At 55.9% G+C, this 21,774-nt stretch overlaps 1 protein-coding gene across 1 annotated transcript in view; it reads right to left on the bottom strand.

Moving 5' to 3' along the window:
• galnt14 (UDP-N-acetyl-alpha-D-galactosamine:polypeptide N-acetylgalactosaminyltransferase 14 (GalNAc-T14)) overlaps positions 1-21,774 on the bottom strand; it is a 433,271-nt gene that overhangs the window by 268,205 nt on the left and 143,292 nt on the right. The window lies entirely within an intron of this gene.

Below are 21,774 nucleotides of genomic sequence, written 5' to 3'. Positions count from 1 at the left end.
CCTCTATCAAGTCACCCCAAACCTTCTTTTCTCCAATGAAAACAGCCCCAAGTGCCTCAGCCTTTCCTCATACGATCTTCCTTCCATACCAGGCAACATCCTGGTAAACCTCCTCTGCACCCGTTCCAGTGCCTCCACATCCTTCCTATAGTATGGCAACCAAAACTGCACACAATACTCCAGACGCGGCCGCACCAGAGTCTTATACAACTGCATCATGACCTCAGGACTCCGGAACGCAATTCCTCTACCAATAAAAGCCAGTACGCCATATGCCTTCTTCACCACACTATTTACCTGGGTGGCAACTTTCAGCGATCTGTGTACATGGACACCAAGATCCCTCTGCTCATCCACACTACCAAGTATCCGACCATTAGCCCAGTATCCCATCTTTCTGTTACTCTTACCAAAGTGAATCACCTCACACTTACCTACATTGAACTCCATTTGCCACCTTTCTGCCCAGTTCTGCAGCTTATCTATATCCTGCTGTAACCTGACACATCCTTCCTCACTGTCAACAACTCCACCGACTTTCGTATCATCCGCAAACTTGCTCACCCAACCTTCTAGCCCCTCCAGGTCATTTATAAAAATGACAAACAGCAATGGTCCCAAAACAGATCCTTGCGGAACACCGCTAGTAACTGCACTCCAGGATGAACCTTTACCATCAACTACTACCCTCTGTCTTCTTCCAGCCAGCCAATTCCTAATCCAAACCTCCAACTCACCCTCAATGCCATACCTCCGTATTTTTTGCAGTAACCTACCATGGGAAACCTTATCAAACGTCTATGTTCAGATAAGACATATATCTCTGGCCCTTTGAAAGATCCCACGCCTCGAGACAAAGAAAAGCTAATGGTTTTTTTTTCACAAATGCTTCAAAAGCATGTTCTCATTGTGCTCTTTGCGGGAACATCCTGGGGTATAAAGTGGCTGACACATTTCCCACTGTGCTGATGCTGTCACTTTAACAAGGTTATTCTGTCCTTGGGTTTTTTTCAAAAGAGGTCTTAAAGGTTCCATGCTTCAGCAGATGATTCCTGACTGGCTCCTCTCCCTGAAATCTCTCCTGCCCGGAAAACACTGTGTCTGAATTTACATTTTATGCCAAGGGGTGTGTTTATGGGACGTTACGGGAATTGGGACAGCTCTTTAGTTGTATCGAGTTGCTTGCGTTTTCAAACAGTTGTTATTCCAAAGTCCACTTCCTTTTAATTGTGTTTCAACTGGAGTCTTTAAATAAATTCTGTTTTGCTTAAAACCGAGTGGTTTGACCAGTTGCATCACACCTGGAACATCCACTTCAGATCCACCTTCGAAATAAGGAAACGTTAGGGTCCAGGCTAGCTACTTGAGGGGGGGGTGGGGGGGTGGTTCTGGCCTGGGCCATAATGACACATTACAACAGGAAACATGTTTGAAAAGCCATAACTTGACTGTAAACCTCTGGTATGAGACCTGAGAGATAGAAACCAGTGGGAACGGTTTAGGGTCAGGAGCAATATTAAAACAGGTCAGACAATGAGGGAAACTGGGATTGGCTGAGGCACTGGCACTCAGAAAGCAGACGAAACTGCAAGCTCTCCTAGCTCAATGTTTAAAAGGCACATGGAATGAAGGGTCTTCATGGTTCCACACAATGGGTCGCTTATAGAGTCGTAGAGATGTACAGCACGGAAACAGACCCTTCGGTCCAACCCGTCCATGCCGACCAGATATCCCAACCCAATCTAGTCCCACCTGCCAGCACCCGGCCCATATCCCTCCAAACCCTTCCTATTCATATACCCATCCAAATGCCTTTTAAATGTTGCAATTGTACCAGCCTCCACCACTTCCTCTGGCAGCTCATTCCATACACGTACCACCCTCTGTGTGAAGAAGTTGCCCCTTAGGTCTCTTTTATATCTTTCCCCTCTCACCCTAAACCTATGCCCTCTAGTTCTGGACTCCCCGACCCCAGGGAAAAGACTTTGTCTATTTACCCTATCCATGCCCCTCATAATTTTGTAAACCTCTATAAGGTCACCTCTCAGCCTCCGACGCTCCAGGGAAAACAGCCCCAGCCTGTTCAGCCTCTCCCAAGAGCTCAAATCCTCCAACATCCTTGTAAATCTTTTCTGAACCCTTTCAAGTTTCACAACATCCTTCCGATAGGAAGGAGACCAGAATTGCACGCAATATTCCAACAGTGGCCTAACCAATGTCCTGTACAGCCGCAACATAACCTCCCAACTCCTGTACTCAATACTCTGACCAATAAAGGAAAGCATACAAACACCTTCTTCACTATCCTATCTACCTGCAACTCCACTTTCAAGGAGCTATGAATCTACACTCCAAGGTCTCTTTGTTCAGCAACACTCCCTAGGACCTTACCATTAAGTGTATAAATTCTGCTAAGATTTGCTTTCCCAAAATGCAGCACCTCGCATTTATCTGAATTAAACTCCATCTGCCACTTCTCAGCCCATTGGCCCATCTGGTCCAGATCCTGTCATAATCTGAGGTAACCCTCTTTGCTGTCCACTACACCTCCAATTTTGGTGTCATCTGCAAACTTACTAACTGTACCTCTTATGCTCGCATCCAAATCATTTATATAAATGACAAAAAGTAGAGGACCCAGCACAGATCCTTGTGGCACTCCAATGGTCACAGGCCTCCAGTCTGAAAAACAACCCTCCACCACCACCCTCTGTCTTCTACCTTTGAGCCAGTTCTGTATCCAAATGGCTAGTTCTCCCTGTATTCCATGAGATCTAACCTTGCTAATCAGTCTCCTATGGGGAACCTTGTCGAACGCCTTAATGAAGTCCAAATAGATCACATCTACTGCTCTGCCCTCATCAATCCTCTTTGTTACCTCTTCAAAAAATTCAATCAAGTTTGTGAGACATGATTTCCCACGCACAAAGCCATGTTGACTATCCCTAATCAGTCCTTGACTTTCCAAATACATGTACATCCTGTCCCTCAGGATTCCCTCCAACAACTTGCCCACCACGGACGTCAGGCTCACCTGTTTATATTTCCCTGGCTTGTCTTTACTGCCTTTCTTAAATAGTGGCACAACATTAGCCAACCTCCAGTCTTCTGGCACCTCACCTGTTACTATCGATGATACAAATATCTCAGCAAGAGGCCCAGCAATCACTTCCCTAGCCTCCCACAGAGTTCTAGGGTACACCTGATCAGGTCCTGGGGATTTATTCACCTTTTTGCATTTCAAGACATCCAGCACTTCCTCCTCTATAATTTGGACATTTTGCAAGATGTCACCATCTATTTCCCTACAGTCTATATCTTCCATATCCTTTTCCACAGTAAATACTGATGCAAAATACTCATTTAGTATCTCCCCCATTTTCTGCGGCTCCACACAAAGGCTGCCTTGCTGATCTTTGAGGGGCCCTATTCTCTCCCTAGTTACCCTTTTGTCCTTAATGTATTTGTAAAATCCCTTTGGATTCTCCCTAATTCTATTTGCCAAAGCTGTCTCATGTCCCCTTTTTGCCCTCCTGATTTCCCTATTAAGTATACTCCTACTTCCTTTATACTCTTCTAAGGATTCACTCGATCTATCCTGTCTATACCTGACATATGCTTCCTTCTTTTCCTTAACCAAACCCTCAATTTCTTTAGTCATCCAGCATTCCCTATACCTACCAGCCTTTCCTTTCATCCTGACAGGAATATATTTTCTCTGGATTCTCGTTATCTCATTTCTGAAGGCTTCCCATTTTCCAGCCATCCCTTTACCTGCGAACATCTGCCTCCAATCAGCTTTCAAAAGTTCTTGCCTAATACCGTCAAAATTAGCCTTTCTCCAATTTAGAACTTCAACTTTTAGATCTGGTCTATCCTTTTCCAACACTATGTTAAATCTAATAGAATTATGGTCGCTGGCCCCAAAGTGCTCCCTCACTGACACCTCAGTCACCTGCCCTGCCTTATTTCCCAAGAGTAGGTCAGGTTTTGCACCTTCTCTAGTAGGTACATCCACATACTGAATCAGAAAATTGTCTCGTATATTGGACCCATTATGTCTGTGCGGCTTCCTGACAGAGCTACCCAGCGAGTCCCACCCTCCAGCCCTATCTCCACAGCCCTCTGAATTCATCACTTTCAAATACAAATCCATGATTTTGAGATGTCTTCCTGATGAAGGAGCGTCGCTCCGAAAGCTAGTGTGCTTCCAATTAAACCTGTTGGACTATAACCTGGTGTTGTGCGATTTTTAACTAAATATATATCCAGCTGTCTTATGAAATCCACCTCCACCACTCTCCCAGGGAGCACGTTCCAAATCCTAACCACTCTGAGTAAAAATATTTCTCCCCACCTCACTCCTGGCTCTCTCGCTAACAATCCTCAAACAGTGATCCTCTAGTTACTGTTATAATCTGCAGATGTCAAGATTAGCTAAACCTTCAGAAACCCTCTAAATCATCAATGAAACTGCGCACTTACAGATCCAAGAACAATACAGCACAGAAACAGGCCCTTCGGCCCTCCAAGCTTGTGCTGACCCATTTTGCCCTCCGTACTAAAAATGTCTTCACTTCCAGAATCTGTATCCCTCTATTCCCCTCCTATTCAGGTATTCATCTGGGTGTTTCTTGGACGTTGCTATAGTCTCTGCTTCCACAACCTCCGTGGCTGCATATTCCAGATACTCACCACCCTTTGTGTAAAAAACGTATCTCGCACACCTCCTTCAAACTCCCCATCCCCACACCTTGAGCCTGTGTCCCCTCGTCACTGACCCCTCCACCCTTGGGGGAAAGGCCTTATACTTTCCTCTCTATCCATGCCATTCACAATCTTATAAACTTTGATCGGCTCACCCCTCAACTTCCTACGTTCCCGTGAAAACAAACCCCAGTCTATGCAATCTTTCTTCATAGCTAAAATCCCCCATAAACCCTTTTGTGTACCCTCCCCAAAGGCCCACCCCATCTCTGGATAATAACAGCTCATAAAAGCAGTCAAACAGCAATATCACCCCTCCCCCCCCCCCCCCCCCCCCACCACCCTCCTTATATTGACAAGCCTCAGGCTTGTCAATAAACATCAACCGAAATTCATAGAATAGAATCCCTGCAGTGTGGACACAGGCCATTCAGCCCATCAAGTCCATACCCAACCAGCCAAAGAGCATCCCACCCAGACCCCCACCCTCTCCTAACCCTGCATTTCCCATGCCTAACCCACCGAGCCCGCACATCCCTGGGCACTATAGGGCACATTAACATGGTCAATTCCCCGAGACTGCACACCTTTGGGCTGTGGGAGGAAACCAGAGCACCCGGAGGGAACCCACACAGACACGGGGAGAATGCGAAAACACCCAAACAGACAGTCACCCGAGGGTGGGAACGAACCCGGGTCCGTGGAGCTGTGAGGCAGCAGTGCTAACCACTGGGAAATGCAGGGTTACAGGGATAAGATAAGGAGGGGTGGATCTGAGTGGGATGCCCTTCGAAGGGTGGGTGTGGACCCGATGGGCCGAATGGCCTGCTTCCACACTGTGTGAGAGGGAGGATAGCATTTGTTTGGCTCTATCACCAGCCGATTAGTAAAAAGGATATAATTCCTACTCCTCCTCATCCAATAAATATTTGAGATATATTGTTAGCTGTTGCTAGAATGACCGTGGAGGTGTGAAACAGTAATAGCTGTTTGAAGAAAGGGTTAGTGTTGGGATTTGAATGTATATATCGCAGAGCAAATTCTAGGATGGATCAGGTGACACATAAAGGCAGCTCAGGTCAAATTTAAAGCTCATCTTAATGTAAAAAGGCCCAACATTTATTCAATTTCAGTTTGTGAGGATTGATTTGAATAAAGAAGGAGAATTTTACAGCTGTTTTTACCTATAAAGAGACTCAGTTGTGATTTGGTTTTTTTTATAGGATAGGGATGAGATTAGTGGAAATGTAAGGATAAGGATGATGAGAAAGTAGGATGAGTTGAAGATGACAGAACATAGAACATCGAAAAGGTATAGCACAGAACAGGCCCTTTGGCCCACGATGTTGTGCCAAGGGTTAATCCGAACGTAAAATACAATAACCTATCCTACACACACCCTCAATGGTGTTTCCAGGTCCTTGCTTGGAGTTGCCTCAAGAGCTTTTTGCTTCCTAAGACAAATAGATTACTGTTGTCTCTCAGTGAGAAGGAACCATTTCCAACAGTCTTGCACCCCTCTGCTCGGCACTGGAGTGTCAGCCCAGGCAGGAACTGGACTTCAACGTACAATCGATGAGGAGGACGTACATGACCCACTGAGCTCAGCTGATACCGGAGTGGCGCCACACAAACACGTGCTGGTGTCAGGGAACCTGCAGGCCTGCCCACAGCTTCAGGCTTCATTCCGACGGAAGTGGTTGAATGGGAATATTGGAGCCTGCGTCTCGGCCTGGTGGAAGGCCCAGTCTCTGCCTGGTGAAAAGCCCAGTCTCGGCCTGGTGAAAAGCCCAGTCTCGGCCTGGTGAAAAGCCCAGTCTCTGCCTGGTGAAAAGCCCAGTCTCTGCCTGGTGAAAAGCCCAGTCTCGGCCTGGTGGAAAGCCCAGTCTCGGCCTGGTGAAAAGCCCAGTCTCCGCCTGGTGGAAAGCCCAGTCTCGGCCTGGTGAAAAGCCCAGTCTCTGCCTGGTGAAAAGCCCAGTCTCGGCCTGGTGAAATGCCCAGTCTCGGCCTGGTGAAAAGCCCAGTCTCGGCCTGGTGAAAAGCCCAGTCTCGGCCTGGTGAAAAGCCCAGTCTCGGCCTGGGGAAAAGCCCAGTCTCTGCCTGGTGAAAAGCCCAGTCTCGGCCTGGTGGAAAGCCCAGTCTCTCCCTGGTGAAAAGCCCAGTCTCGGCCTGGTGAAAAGCCCAGTCTCTGCCTGGTGAAAAGCCCAGTCTCGGCCTGGTGGAAAGCCCAGTCTCGGCCTGGTGAAAAGCCCAGTCTCTGCCTGGTGAAAAGCCCAGTCTCGGCCTGGTGAAAAGCCCAGTCTCGGCCTGGTGGAGAGCCCAGTCTCGGCCTGGTGGAGAGCCCAGTCTCTGCCTGGTGAAAAGCCCAGTCTCGGCCTGGTGAAAAGCCCAGTCTCGGCCTGGTGAAAAGCCCAGTCTCTGCCTGGTGGAAGGCCCAGTCTCGGCCTGGTGGAAAGCCCAGTCTCTGCCTGGTGAAAAGCCCAGTCTCGGCCTGGTGAAAAGCCCAGTCTCTGCCTGGTGAAAAGTCCAGTCTCCGCCTGGTGGAAAGCCCAGTCTCGGCCTGGTGGAAAGCCCAGTCTCTGCCTGGTGGAAGGCCCAGTCTCTGCCTGGTGAAAAGCCCAGTCTCTGCCTGGTGAAAAGCCCAGTCTCTGCCTGGTGAAAAGCCCAGTCTCTGCCTGGTGGAAAGCCCAGTCTCGGCCTGGTGAAAAGCCCAGTCTCCGCCTGGTGGAAAGCCCAGTCTCTCCCTGGTGAAAAGCCCAGTCTCCGCCTGGTGGAAAGCCCAGTCTCTCCCTGGTGAAAAGCCCAGTCTCGGCCTGGTGAAAAGCCCAGTCTCTGCCTGGTGAAAAGCCCAGTCTCTGCCTGGTGGAAAGCCCAGTCTCGGCCTCGTGGAAAGCCCAGTCTCGGCCTGGTGAAAAGCCCAGTCTCGGCCTGGTGAAAAGCCAGTCTCTCCCTGGTGAAAAGCCCAGTCTCTGCCTGGTGGAAAGCCCAGTCTCGGCCTGGTGAAAAGCCCAGTCTCGGCCTGGTGAAAAGCCCAGTCTCTGCCTGGTGAAAAGCCCAGTCTCGACCTGGTGAAAAGCCCAGTCTCTGCCTGGTGAAAAGCCCAGTCTCGACCTGGTGAAAAGCCCAGTCTCTGCCTGGTGAAAAGCCCAGTCTCTGCCTGGTGAAAAGCCCAGTCTCTGCCGGATGAAAAGCCCAGTCTCTCCCTGGTGAAAAGCCCAGTCTCTGCCTGGTGAAAAGCCCAGTCTCGGCCTGGTGAAAAGCCCAGTCTTGACCTGGTGAAAAGACCAGTCTCGGCCTGGTGAAAAACCCAGTCTCGGCCTGGTGAAAAGCCCAGTCTCTGCCTGGTGGAAGGCCCAGTCTCGGCCTGGTGGAAAGCCCAGTCTCTGCCTGGTGGAAAGCCCAGTCTCTGCCTGGTGAAAAGCCCAGTCTCTGCCTGGTGGAGAGCCCAGTCTCGGCCTGGTGGAGAGCCCAGTCTCTGCCTGGTGAAAAGCCCAGTCTCGGCCTGGTGAAAAGCCCAGTCTCTGCCTGGTGAAAAGCCCAGTCTCTGCCTGGTGAAAAGCCCAGTCTCGGCCTGGTGAAAAGCCCAGTCTCGACCTGGTGGAAAGCCCAGTCTTGGCCTGATGAAAAGCCCAGTCTCGGCCTGGTGGAACGCCCAGTCTCGGCCTGGTGAAAAGCCCAGTCTCGGCCTGGTGGAAGGCCCAGTCTCGGCCTGGTGAAAAGCCCAGTCTCGGCCTGGTGGAAAGCCCAGTCTCGGCCTGGTGAAAAGCCCAGTCTCGGCCTGGTGGAAGGCCCAGTCTCGGCCTGGTGGAAAGCCCAGTCTCTGCCTGGTGAAAAGCCCAGTCTCTCCCTGGTGGAAAGCCCAGTCTCGGCCTGGTGGAAAGCCCAGTCTCTCCCTGGTGAAAAGCCCAGTCTCGGCCTGGTGAAAAGCCCAGTCTCTGCCTGGTGAAAAGCCCAGTCTCTCCCTGGTGGAAAGGCCAGTCTCTGCCTGGTGGAAAGCCCAGTCTCGGCCTGGTGAAAAGCCCAGTCTCCGCCTGGTGAAAAGCCCAGTCTCGGCCTGGTGGAAAGCCCAGTCTCTGCCTGGTGAAAAGCCCAGTCTCTCCCTGGTGGAGAGCCCAGTCTCTGCCTGGTGAAAAGCCCAGTCTCGGCCTGGTGAAAAGCCCAGTCTCTGCCTGGTGAAAAGCCCAGTCTCTCCCTGGTGAAAAGCCCAGTCTCGGCCTGGTGAAAAGCCCAGTCTCTCCCTGGTGAAAAGCCCAGTCTCTCCCTGGTGAAAAGCCCAGTCTCGACCTGGTGAAAAGCCCAGTCTCTCCCTGGTGGAAAGCCCAGTCTCGGCCTGGTGGAAAGCCCAGTCTCTGCCTGGTGAAAAGCCCAGTCTCTCCCTGGTGGAGAGCCCAGTCTCTGCCTGGTGAAAAGCCCAGTCTCGGCCTGGTGGAAAGCCCAGTCTCTCCCTGGTGGAAAGCCCAGTCTCTGCCTGGTGAAAAGCCCAGTCTCGGCCTGGTGAAAAGCCCAGTCTCGGCCTGGTGAAAAGCCCAGTCTCTCCCTGGTGAAAAGCCCAGTCTCTCCCTGGTGGAAAGCCTAGTCTCGGCCTGGTGAAAAGCCCAGTCTCGGCCTGGTGGAAAGCCCAGTCTCGGCCTGGTGAAAAGCCCAGTCTCGGCCTGGTGAAAAGCCCAGTCTCGGCCTGGTGAAAAGCCCAGTCTCGGCCTGGTGAAAAGCCCAGTCTCTCCCTGGTGAAAAGCCCAGTCTCGGCCTGGTGAAAAGCCCAGTCTCGGCCTGGTAGAAAGCCCAGTCTCTCCCTGGTGAAAAGCCCAGTCTCGGCCTGGTGGAAAGCCCAGTCTCTCCCTGGTGAAAAGCCCAGTCTCGGCCTGGTGAAAAGCCCAGTCTCGGCCTGGTGAAAAGCCCAGTCTCGGCCTGGTGAAAAGCCCAGTCTCTCCCTGGTGAAAAGCCCAGTCTCTCCCTGGTGAAAAGCCCAGTCTCGGCCTGGTGAAAAGCCCAGTCTCGGCCTGGTGGAAAGCCCAGTCTCTGCCAGGTGAAAAGCCCAGTCTCGGCCTGGTGAAAAGCCCAGTCTCGGCCTGGTGAAAAGCCCAGTCTCGGCCTGGTGAAAAGCCCAGTCTCTCCCTGGTGAAAAGCCCAGTCTCTCCCTGGTGAAAAGCCCAGTCTCTGCCTGGTGAAAAGCCCAGTCTCGGCCTGGTGGAAAGCCCAGTCTCTCCCTGGTGAAAAGCCCAGTCTCTGCCTGGTGAAAAGCCCAGTCTTGGCCTGGTGAAAAGCCCAGTCTCTGCCTGGTGAAAAGCCCAGTCTCTGCCTGGTGAAAAGCCCAGTCTCGGCCTGGTGGAAAGCCCAGTCTCTGCCTGGTGAAAAGCCCAGTCTCTGCCTGGTGGAAAGCCCAGTCTCGGCCTGGTGAAAAGCCCAGTCTCGGCCTGGTGGAGAGCCCAGTCTCGGCCTGGTGGAGAGCCCAGTCTCGGCCTGGTGAAAAGCCCAGTCTCGGCCTGGTGAAAAGCCCAGTCTCGGCCTGGTGAAAAGCCCAGTCTCTGCCTGGTGGAAGGCCCAGTCTCGGCCTGGTGGAAACCCCAGTCTCTGCCTGGTGGAAAGCCCAGTCTCGGCCTGGTGAAAAGCCCAGTCTCTGCCTGGTGAAAAGCCCAGTCTCCGCCTGGTGGAAAGCCCAGTCTCGGCCTGGTGGAAGGCCCAGTCTCTGCCTGGTGAAAAGCCCAGTCTCTGCCTGGTGAAAAGCCCAGTCTCTGCCTGGTGAAAAGCCCAGTCTCCGCCTGGTGGAAAGCCCAGTCTCGGCCTGGTGAAAAGCCCAGTCTCCGCCTGGTGGAAAGCCCAGTCTCTCCCTGGTGAAAAGCCCAGTCTCCGCCTGGTGGAAAGCCCAGTCTCTCCCTGGTGAAAAGCCCAGTCTCGGCCTGGTGAAAAGCCCAGTCTCTGCCTGGTGAAAAGCCCAGTCTCGGCCTGGTGGAAAGCCCAGTCTCGGCCTGGTGAAAAGCCCAGTCTCGGCCTGGTGAAAAGCCCAGTCTCTCCCTGGTGAAAAGCCCAGTCTCTGCCTGGTGGAAAGCCCAGTCTCGGCCTGGTGAAAAGCCCAGTCTCGGCCTGGTGAAAAGCCCAGTCTCTGCCTGGTGAAAAGCCCAGTCTCGACCTGGTGAAAAGCCCAGTCTCTGCCTGGTGGAAGGCCCAGTCTCGGCCTGGTGAAAAGCCCAGTCTCGGCCTGGTGAAAAGCCCAGTCTCTGCCTGGTGGAAGGCCCAGTCTCGGCCTGGTGGAAAGCCCAGTCTCTGCCTGGTGGAAAGCCCAGTCTCGGCCTGGTGAAAAGCCCAGTCTCTGCCTGGTGAAAAGCCCAGTCTCTCCCTGGTGAAAAGCCCAGTCTCTGCCTGGTGGAAAGCCCAGTCTCTGCCTGGTGAAAAGCCCAGTCTCGGCCTGGTGAAAAGCCCAGTCTCTGCCAGGTGAAAAGCCCAGTCTCTCCCTGGTGAAAAGCCCAGTCTCTGCCTGGTGAAAAGCCCAGTCTCTCCCTGGTGAAAAGCCCAGTCTCGGCCTGGTGGAGAGCCCAGTCTCGGCCTGGTGAAAAGCCCAGTCTCGGCCTGGTGAAAAGCCCAGTCTCGGCCTGGTGAAAAGCCCAGTCTCTGCCTGGTGGAAGGCCCAGTCTCGGCCTGGTGGAAACCCCAGTCTCTGCCTGGTGGAAAGCCCAGTCTCGGCCTGGTGAAAAGCCCAGTCTCTGCCTGGTGAAAAGCCCAGTCTCCGCCTGGTGGAAAGCCCAGTCTCGGCCTGGTGGAAGGCCCAGTCTCTGCCTGGTGAAAAGCCCAGTCTCTGCCTGGTGAAAAGCCCAGTCTCTGCCTGGTGAAAAGCCCAGTCTCCGCCTGGTGGAAAGCCCAGTCTCGGCCTGGTGAAAAGCCCAGTCTCCGCCTGGTGGAAAGCCCAGTCTCTCCCTGGTGAAAAGCCCAGTCTCCGCCTGGTGGAAAGCCCAGTCTCTCCCTGGTGAAAAGCCCAGTCTCGGCCTGGTGAAAAGCCCAGTCTCTGCCTGGTGAAAAGCCCAGTCTCGGCCTGGTGGAAAGCCCAGTCTCGGCCTGGTGAAAAGCCCAGTCTCGGCCTGGTGAAAAGCCCAGTCTCTCCCTGGTGAAAAGCCCAGTCTCTGCCTGGTGGAAAGCCCAGTCTCGGCCTGGTGAAAAGCCCAGTCTCGGCCTGGTGAAAAGCCCAGTCTCTGCCTGGTGAAAAGCCCAGTCTCGACCTGGTGAAAAGCCCAGTCTCTGCCTGGTGGAAGGCCCAGTCTCGGCCTGGTGAAAAGCCCAGTCTCGGCCTGGTGAAAAGCCCAGTCTCGGCCTGGTGAAAAGCCCAGTCTCTGCCTGGTGGAAGGCCCAGTCTCGGCCTGGTGGAAAGCCCAGTCTCTGCCTGGTGGAAAGCCCAGTCTCGGCCTGGTGAAAAGCCCAGTCTCTGCCTGGTGAAAAGCCCAGTCTCTCCCTGGTGAAAAGCCCAGTCTCTGCCTGGTGGAAAGCCCAGTCTCTGCCTGGTGAAAAGCCCAGTCTCGGCCTGGTGAAAAGCCCAGTCTCTGCCAGGTGAAAAGCCCAGTCTCTCCCTGGTGAAAAGCCCAGTCTCTGCCTGGTGAAAAGCCCAGTCTCTCCCTGGTGAAAAGCCCAGTCTCGGCCTGGTGAAAAGCCCAGTCTCTGCCTGATGAAAAGCCCAGTCTCTCCCTGGTGAAAAGCCCAGTCTCTGCCTGGTGAAAAGCCCAGTCTCTGCCTGGTGAAAAGCCCAGTCTCGGCCTGGTGAAAAGCCCAGTCTCGGCCTGGTGAAAAACCCAGTCTCGGCCTGGTGAAAACCCCGTCTCTGCCTGGTGGAAGGCCCAGTCTCGGCCTGGTGGAAAGCCCAGTCTCTGCCTGGTGGAAAGCCCAGTCACTGCCTGGTGAAAAGCCCAGTCTCTGCCTGGTGGAGAGCCCAGTCTCGGCCTGGTGGAGAGCCCAGTCTCTGCCTGGTGAAAAGCCCAGTCTCGGCCTGGTGAAAAGCCCAGTCTCTGCCTGGTGAAAAGCCCAGTCTCTGCCTGGTGAAAAGCCCAGTCTCGGCCTGGTGAAAAGCCCAGTCTCGACCTGGTGGAAAGCCCAGTCTTGGCCTGGTGAAAAGCCCAGTCTCGGCATGGTGGAAGGCCCAGTCTCGGCCTGGTGAAAAGCCCAGTCTCGGCCTGGTGGAAGGCCCAGTCTCGGCCTGGTGAAAAGCCCAGTCTCGGCCTGGTGGAAAGCCCAGTCTCGGCCTGGTGGAAAGCCCAGTCTCGGCCTGGTGAAAAGCCCAGTCTCGGCCTGGTGGAAGGCCCAGTCTCGGCCTGGTGGAAAGCCCAGTCTCTGCCTGGTGAAAAGCCCAGTCTCTCCCTGGTGGAAAGCCCAGTCTCGGCCTGGTGGAAAGCCCAGTCTCTGCCTGGTGAAAAGCCCAGTCTCGGCCTGGTGAAAAGCCCAGTCTCTGCCTGGTGAAAAGCCCAGTCTCTCCCTGGTGGAAAACCCAGTCTCTGCCTGGTGGAAAGCCCAGTCTCTGCCTGGTGAAAAGCCCAGTCTCCGCCTGGTGAAAAGCCCAGTCTCGGCCTGGTGGAAAGCCCAGTCTCTGCCTGGTGAAAAGCCCAATCTCTCCCTGTTGGAGAGCCCAGTCTCTGCCTGGTGAAAAGCCCAGTCTCGGCCTGGTGAAAAGCCCAGTCTCTGCCTGGTGAAAAGCCCAGTCTCTCCCTGGTGAAAAGCCCAGTCTCGGCCTGGTGAAAAGCCCAGTCTCTCCCTGGTGAAAAGCCCAGTCTCTCCCTGGTGAAAAGCCCAGTCTCGGCCTGGTGAAAAGCCCAGTCTCGGCCTGGTGGAAAGCCCAGTCTCGGCCTGGTGAAAAGCCCAGTCTCGGCCTGGTGAAAATCCCAGTCTCGGCCTGGTGGAAAGCCCAGTCTCTGCCTGGTGGAAAGCCCAGTCTCTGCCTGGTGAAAAGCCCAGTCTCGGCCTGGTGAAAAGCCCAGTCTCTCCCTGGTGAAAAGCCCAGTCTCCCCTGGTGGAAAGCCCAGTCTCGGTCTGGTGAAAAGCCCAATCTCGGCCTGGTGGAAAGCCCAGTCTCGGCCTGGTGAAAAGCCCAGTCTCGGCCTGGTGAAAAGCCCAGTCTCGGCCTGGTGAAAAGCCCAGTCTCGGCCTGGTGAAAAGCCCAGTCTCTCCCTGGTGAAAAGCCCAGTCTCTCCCTGGTGAAAAGCCCAGTCTCGGCCTGGTAGAAAGCCCAGTCTCTCCCTGGTGAAAAGCCCAGTCTCGGCCTGGTGGAAAGCCCAGTCTCTCCCTGGTGAAAAGCCCAGTCTCGGCCTGGTGAAAAGCCCAGTCTCGGCCTGGTGAAAAGCCCAGTCTCTCCCTGGTGAAAAGCCCAGTCTCTCCCTGGTGAAAAGCCCAGTCTCGGCCTGGTGAAAAGCCCAGTCTCTCCCTGGTGAAAAGCCCAGTCTCGGCCTGGTGAAAAGCCCAGTCTCTCCCTGGTGAAATGCCCAGTCTCGGCCTGGTGAAAAGCCAGTCTCTGCCTGCTGAAAAGCCCAGTCTCTGCCTGGTGAAAAGCCCAGTCTCTGCCTGGTGAAAAGCCCAGTCTCTGCCTGGTGAAAAGCCCAGTCTCTCCCTGGTGAAAAGCCCAGTCTCGGCCTGGTAGAAAGCCCAGTCTCTCCCTGGTGAAAAGCCCAGTCTCGGCCTGGTGGAAAGCCCAGTCTCTCCCTGGTGAAAAGCCCAGTCTCGGCCTGGTGAAAAGCCCAGTCTCGGCCTGGTGAAAAGCCCAGTCTCGGCCTGGTGAAAAGCCCAGTCTCTCCCTGGTGAAAAGCCCAGTCTCGGCCTGGTGAAAAGCCCAGTCTCGGCCTGGTGGAAAGCCCAGTCTCTGCCAGGTGAAAAGCCCAGTCTCGGCCTGGTGAAAAGCCCAGTCTCGGCCTGGTGAAAAGCCCAGTCTCGGCCTGGTGAAAAGCCCAGTCTCTCCCTGGTGAAAAGCCCAGTCTCTCCCTGGTGAAAAGCCCAGTCTCTGCCTGGTGAAAAGCCCAGTCTCGGCCTGGTGGAAAGCCCAGTCTCTCCCTGGTGAAAAGCCCATTCTCTGCCTGGTGAAAAGCCCAGTCTTGGCCTGGTGAAAAGCCCAGTCTCTGCCTGGTGAAAAGCCCAGTCTCTGCCTGGTGAAAAGCCCAGTCTCGGCCTGGTGGAAAGCCCAGTCTCGGCCTGGTGAAAAGCCCAGTCTCTGCCTGGTGAAAAGCCCAGTCTCGGCCTGGTGAAAAGCCCAGTCTCGGCCTGGTGGAGAGCCCAGTCTCGGCCTGGTGGAGAGCCCAGTCTCGGCCTGGTGAAAAGCCCAGTCTCGGCCTGGTGAAAAGCCCAGTCTCGGCCTGGTGAAAAGCCCAGTCTCTGCCTGGTGGAAGGCCCAGTCTCGGCCTGGTGGAAACCCCAGTCTCTGCCTGGTGGAAAGCCCAGTCTCGGCCTGGTGAAAAGCCCAGTCTCTGCCTGGTGAAAAGCCCAGTCTCCGCCTGGTGGAAAGCCCAGTCTCGGCCTGGTGGAAGGCCCAGTCTCTGCCTGGTGAAAAGCCCAGTCTCTGCCTGGTGAAAAGCCCAGTCTCTGCCTGGTGAAAAGCCCAGTCTCCGCCTGGTGGAAAGCCCAGTCTCGGCCTGGTGAAAAGCCCAGTCTCCGCCTGGTGGAAAGCCCAGTCTCTCCCTGGTGAAAAGCCCAGTCTCCGCCTGGTGGAAAGCCCAGTCTCTCCCTGGTGAAAAGCCCAGTCTCGGCCTGGTGAAAAGCCCAGTCTCTGCCTGGTGAAAAGCCCAGTCTCGGCCTGGTGGAAAGCCCAGTCTCGGCCTGGTGAAAAGCCCAGTCTCGGCCTGGTGAAAAGCCCAGTCTCTCCCTGGTGAAAAGCCCAGTCTCTGCCTGGTGGAAAGCCCAGTCTCGGCCTGGTGAAAAGCCCAGTCTCGGCCTGGTGAAAAGCCCAGTCTCTGCCTGGTGAAAAGCCCAGTCTCGACCTGGTGAAAAGCCCAGTCTCTGCCTGGTGGAAGGCCCAGTCTCGGCCTGGTGAAAAGCCCAGTCTCTGCCTGGTGAAAAGCCCAGTCTCTGCCTGGTGAAAAGCCCAGTCTCTGCCTGATGAAAAGCCCAGTCTCTCCCTGGTGAAAAGCCCAGTCTCTGCCTGGTGAAAAGCCCAGTCTCTGCCTGGTGAAAAGCCCAGTCTCGACCTGGTGAAAAGCCCAGTCTCGGCCTGGTGAAAAACCCAGTCTCGGCCTGGTGAAAAGCCCAGTCTCTGCCTGGTGGAAGGCCCAGTCTCGGCCTGGTGGAAAGCCCAGTCTCTGCCTGGTGGAAAGCCCAGTCTCTGCCTGGTGAAAAGCCCAGTCTCTGCCTGGTGAAAAGCCCAGTCTCTCCCTGGTGAAAAGCCCAGTCTCTGCCTGGTGGAAAGCCCAGTCTCGGCCTGGTGAAAAGCCCAGTCTCGGCCTGGTGAAAAGCCCAGTCTCTGCCAGGTGAAAAGCCCAGTCTCTCCCTGGTGAAAAGCCCAGTCTCTGCCTGGTGAAAAGCCCAGTCTCTCCCTGGTGAAAAGCCCAGTCTCGGCCTGGTGAAAAGCCCAGTCTCTGCCTGATGAAAAGCCCAGTCTCTCCCTGGTGAAAAGCCCAGTCTCTGCCTGGTGAAAAGCCCAGTCTCTGCCTGGTGAAAAGCCCAGTCTCGACCTGGTGAAAAGCCCAGTCTCGGCCTGGTGAAAAACCCAGTCTCGGCCTGGTGAAAACCCCGTCTCTGCCTGGTGGAAGGCCCAGTCTCGGCCTGGTGGAAAGCCCAGTCTCTGCCTGGTGGAAAGCCCAGTCACTGCCTGGTGAAAAGCCCAGTCTCTGCCTGGTGGAGAGCCCAGTCTCGGCCTGGTGGAGAGCCCAGTCTGTGCCTGGTGAAAAGCCCAGTCTCGGCCTGGTGAAAAGCCCAGTCTCTGCCTGGTGAAAAGCCCAGTCTCTGCCTGGTGAAAAGCCCAGTCTCGGCCTGGTGAAAAGCCCAGTCTCGACCTGGTGGAAAGCCCAGTCTTGGCCTGGTGAAAAGCCCAGTCTCGGCCTGGTGGAAGGCCCAGTCTCGGCCTGGTGAAAAGCCCAGTCTCGGCCTGGTGGAAGGCCCAGTCTCGGCCTGGTGAAAAGCCCAGTCTCGGCCTGGTGGAAAGCCCAGTCTCGGCCTGGAGGAAAGCCCAGTCTCTGCCTGGTGAAAAGCCCAGTCTCTGCCTGGTGAAAAGCCCAGTCTCTGCCTGGTGAAAAGCCCAGTCTCGGCCTGGTAGAAAGCCCAGTCTCGGCCTGGTGGAAAGCCCAGTCTCGGCCTGGTGAAAAGCCCAGTCTCGGCCTGGTGAAAAGCCCAGTCTCTCCCTGGTGAAAAGCCCAGTCTCGGCCTGGTGGAAAGCCCAGTCTCGGCCTGGTGAAAAGCCCAGTCTCTCCCTGGTGAAAAGCCCAGTCTCGGCCTGGTAGAAAGCCCAGTCTCTCCCTGGTGAAAAGCCCAGTCTCGGCCTGGTAGAAAGCCCAGTCTCTCCCTGGTGAAAAGCCCAGTCTCGGCCTGGTGGAAAGCCCAGTCTCTGCCTGGTGGAAAGCCCAGTCTCGGCCTGGTGGAAAGCCCAGTCTCGGCCTGGTGAAAAGCCCAGTCTCTCCCTGGTGAAAAGCCCAGTCTCGGCCTGGTGGAAAGCCCAGTCTCGGCCTGGTGAAAAGCCCAGTCTCTGCCTGGTGAAAAGCCCAGTCTCTGCCTGGTGAAAAGCCCAGTCTCTGCCTGTTGAAAAGCCCAGTCTCGGCCTGGTGAAAAGCCCAGTCTCCGCCTGGTGAAAAGCCCAATCTCTCCCTGTTGAAAAGCCCAGTCTCTGCCTGGTGAAAAGCCCAGTCTCTGCCTGGTGGAAAGCCCAGTCTCGGCCTGGTGAAAAGCCCAGTCTCTGCCTCGTGAAAAGCCCAGTCTCTGCCTGGTGGAAGGCCCAGTCTCGGCCTGGTGAAAAGCCCAGTCTCTGCCTGGTGAAAAGCCCAGTCTCGGCCTGGTGAAAAGCCCAGTCTCTGCCTGGTGAAAAGCCCAGTCTCGACCTGGTGAAAAGCCCAGTCTCGGCCTGGTGAAAAGCCCAGTCTCTGCCTGGTGGAAGGCCCAGTCTCGGCCTGGTGAAAAGCCCAGTCTCTGCCTGGTGAAAAGCCCAGTCTCTGCCTGGTGAAAAGCCCAGTCTCGACCTGGTGAAAAGCCCAGTCTCGGCCTGGTGAAAAACCCAGTCTCGGCCTGGTGAAAACCCCGTCTCTGCCTGGTGGAAGGCCCAGTCTCGGCCTGGTGGAAAGCCCAGTCTCTGCCTGGTGGAAAGCCCAGTCTCTGCCTGGTGAAAAGCCCAGTCTCTGCCTGGTGAAAAGCCCAGTCTCGGCCTGGTGGAAGGCCCAGTCTCGGCCTGGTGGAAAGCCCAGTCTCTGCCTGGTGAAAAGCCCAGTCTCTCCCTGGTGGAAAGCCCAGTCTCGGCCTGGTGGAAAGCCCAGTCTCTCCCTGGTGAAAAGCCCAGTCTCGGCCTGGTGAAAAGCCCAGTCTCTGCCTGGTGAAAAGCCCAGTCTCTCCCTGGTGGAAAACCCAGTCTCTGCCTGGTGGAAAGCCCAGTCTCTGCCTGGTGAAAAGCCCAGTCTCCGCCTGGTGAAAAGCCCAGTCTCGGCCTGGTGGAAAGCCCAGTCTCTGCCTGGTGAAAAGCCCAATCTCTCCCTGTTGGAGAGCCCAGTCTCTGCCTGGTGAAAAGCCCAGTCTCGGCCTGGTGAAAAGCCCAGTCTCTGCCTGGTGAAAAGCCCAGTCTCTCCCTGGTGAAAAGCCCAGTCTCGGCCTGGTGAAAAGCCCAGTCTCTCCCTGGTGAAAAGCCCAGTCTCTCCCTGGTGAAAAGCCCAGTCTCGACCTGGTGAAAAGCCCAGTCTCTCCCTGCTGGAAAGCCCAGTCTCGGCCTGGTGGAAAGCCCAGTCTCGGCCTGGTGAAAAGCCCAGTCTCGGCCTGGTGAAAATCCCAGTCTCGGCCTGGTGGAAAGCCCAGTCTCTGCCTGGTGGAAAGCCCAGTCTCTGCCTGGTGAAAAGCCCAGTCTCGGCCTGGTGAAAAGCCCAGTCTCTCCCTGGTGAAAAGCCCAGTCTCTCCCTGGTGGAAAGCCCAGTCTCGGCCTGGTGAAAAGCCCAGTCTCGGCCTGGTGGAAAGCCCAGTCTCGGACTGGTGAAAAGCCCAGTCTCGGCCTGGTGAAAAGCCCAGTCTCGGCCTGGTGAAAAGCCCAGTCTCTCCCTGGTGAAAAGCCCAGTCTCTCCCTGGTGAAAAGCCCAGTCTCGGCCTGGTAGAAAGCCCAGTCTCTCCCTGGTGAAAAGCCCAGTCTCGGCCTGGTGGAAAGCCCAGTCTCTCCCTGGTGAAAAGCCCAGTCTCGGCCTGGTGAAAAGCCCAGTCTCGGCCTGGTGAAAAGCCCAGTCTCGGCCTGGTGAAAAGCCCAGTCTCTCCCTGGTGAAAAGCCCAGTCTCGGCCTGGTGAAAAGCCCAGTCTCTCCCTGGTGAAAAGCCCAGTCTCGGCCTGGTGAAAAGCCCAGTCTCTCCCTGGTGAAATGCCCAGTCTCGGCCTGGTGAAAAGCCCAGTCTCTGCCTGCTGAAAAGCGAAGTCTCTGCCTGGTGAAAAGCCCAGTCTCTGCCTGGTGAAAAGCCCAGTCTCTGCCTGGTGAAAAGCCCAGTCTCTCCCTGGTGAAAAGCCCAGTCTCGGCCTGGTGAAAAGCCCAGTCTCTGCCTGGTGAAAAGCCCAGTCTCTGCCTGGTGAAAAGCCCAGTCTCTGCCTGGTGAAAAGCCCAGTCTCGGCCTGGTGAAAAGCCCAGTCTCGGCCTGGAGGAAAGCCCAGTCTCGGCCTGGTGAAAAGCCCAGTCTCTGCCTGGTGAAAAGCCCAGTCTCGGCCTGGAGGAAAGCCCAGTCTCGGCCTGGTGGAAAGCCCAGTCTCGGCCTGGTGAAAAGCCCAGTCTCTCCCTGGTGAAAAGCCCAGTCTCGGCCTGGTAGAAAGCCCAGTCTCTCCCTGGTGAAAAGCCCAGTCTCGGCCTGGTAGAAAGCCCAGTCTCTCCCTGGTGAAAAGCCCAGTCTCGGCCTGGTGGAAAGCCCAGTCTCGGCCTGGTGGAAAGCCCAGTCTCGGCCTGGTGGAAAGCCCAGTCTCGGCCTGGTGAAAAGCCCAGTCTCTCCCTGGTGAAAAGCCCAGTCTCGGCCTGGTGGAAAGCCCAGTCTCGGCCTGGTGAAAAGCCCAGTCTCTGCCTGGTGAAAAGCCCAGTCTCTGCCTGGTGAAAAGCCCAGTCTCTGCCTGGTGAAAAGCCCAGTCTCGGCCTGGTGAAAAGCCCAGTCTCGGCCTGGTGAAAAGCCCAGTCTCTGCCTGGTGAAAAGCCCAGTCTCTGCCTGGTGAAAAGCCCAGTCTCGGCCTGGTAGAAAGCCCAGTCTCGGCCTGGTGGAAAGCCCAGTCTCGGCCTGGTGAAAAGCCCAGTCTCGGCCTGGTGAAAAGCCCAGTCTCTCCCTGGTGAAAAGCCCAGTCTCGGCCTGGTGGAAAGCCCAGTCTCGGCCTGGTGAAAAGCCCAGTCTCTCCCTGGTGAAAAGCCCAGTCTCGGCCTGGTAGAAAGCCCAGTCTCTCCCTGGTGAAAAGCCCAGTCTCGGCCTGGTAGAAAGCCCAGTCTCTCCCTGGTGAAAAGCCCAGTCTCGGCCTGGTGGAAAGCCCAGTCTCTGCCTGGTGGAAAGCCCAGTCTCGGCCTGGTGGAAAGCCCAGTCTCGGCCTGGTGAAAAGCCCAGTCTCTCCCTGGTGAAAAGCCCAGTCTCGGCCTGGTGGAAAGCCCAGTCTCGGCCTGGTGAAAAGCCCAGTCTCTGCCTGGTGAAAAGCCCAGTCTCTGCCTGGTGAAAAGCCCAGTCTCTGCCTGGTGAAAAGCCCAGTCTCGGCCTGGTGAAAAGCCCAGTCTCCGCCTGGTGAAAAGCCCAGTCTCTCCCTGGTGAAAAGCCCAGTCTCTGCCTGGTGAAAAGCCCAGTCTCTGCCTGGTGAAAAGCCCAGTCTCTGCCTGGTGGAAAGCCCAGTCTCTGCCTGGTGAAAAGCCCAGTCTCGGCCTGGTAGAAAGCCCAGTCTCTGCCTGGTGAAAAGCCCAGTCTCTGCCTGGTGAAAAGCCCAGTCTCTGCCTGGTGGAAAGCCCAGTCTCGGCCTGGTGAAAAGCCCAGTCTCTGCCTGGTGAAAAGCCCAGTCTCTGCCTGGTGGAAAGCCCAGTCTCGGCCTGGTGAAAAGCCCAGTCTCTGCCTGGTGAAAAGCCCAGTCTCGGCCTGGTGAAAAGCCCAGTCTCTGCCTGGTGAAAAGCCCAGTCTCGGCCTGGTGAAAAGCCCAGTCTCTCCCTGGTGAAAAGCCCAGTCTCTGCCTGGTGAAAAGCCCAGTCTCGGCCTGGTGAAAAGCCCAGTCTCGGCCTGGTGAAAAGCCCAGTCTTGGCCTGGTGAAAAGCCCAGTCTCGGCCTGGTGAAAAGCCCAGTCTCTGCCTGGTGAAAAGCCCAGTCTCGGCCTGGTGAAAAGCCCAGTCTCTCCCTGGTGAAAAGCCCAGTCTCTGCCTGGTGAAAAGCCCAGTCTCTCCCTGGTGGAAAGCCCAGTCTCTGCCTGGTGGAAAGCCCAGTCTCGGCCTGGTGGAAAGCCCAGTCTCTCCCTGGTGGAAAGCCCAGTCTCGGCCTGGTGGAAAGCCCAGTCTCTCCCTGGTGAAAAGCCCAGTCTCTGCCTGGTGAAAAGCCCAGTCTCTCCCTGGTGGAAAGCCCAGTCTCGGCCTGGTGGAAAGCCCAGTCTCTGCCTGGTGAAAAGCCCAACTCGGCCTGGTGAAAAGCCCAGTCTCGGCCTGGTGAAAAGCCCAATCTCTCCCTGGTGAAAAGCCCAGTCTCGGCCTGGTGGAAAGCCCAGTCTCGGCCTGGTGAAAAGCCCAGTCTCGGCCTGGTGAAAAGCCCAGTCTCTGCCTGGTGAAAAGCCCAGTCTCTGCCTGGTGGAAAGCCCAGTCTCTGCCTGGTGAAAAGCCCGGTCTCGGCCTGGAGGAAAGCCCAGTCTCGGCCTGGTGAAAAGCCCAGTCTCTGCCTGGTGAAAAGCCCAGTCTCTGCCTGGTGAAAAGCCCAGTCTCTGCCTGGTGAAAAGCCCAGTCTCGGCCTGGTAGAAAGCCCAGTCTCGGCC

Source organism: Chiloscyllium plagiosum, unplaced genomic scaffold (assembly GCF_037043375.1).
Source record: "Chiloscyllium plagiosum isolate Xiang-an unplaced genomic scaffold, Cpla_swu_hap1 HiC_scaffold_3, whole genome shotgun sequence".
NCBI classification, from domain to species: domain Eukaryota; kingdom Metazoa; phylum Chordata; class Chondrichthyes; order Orectolobiformes; family Hemiscylliidae; genus Chiloscyllium; species Chiloscyllium plagiosum.
This window is presented reverse-complemented; position numbering and strand designations above follow the sequence as displayed.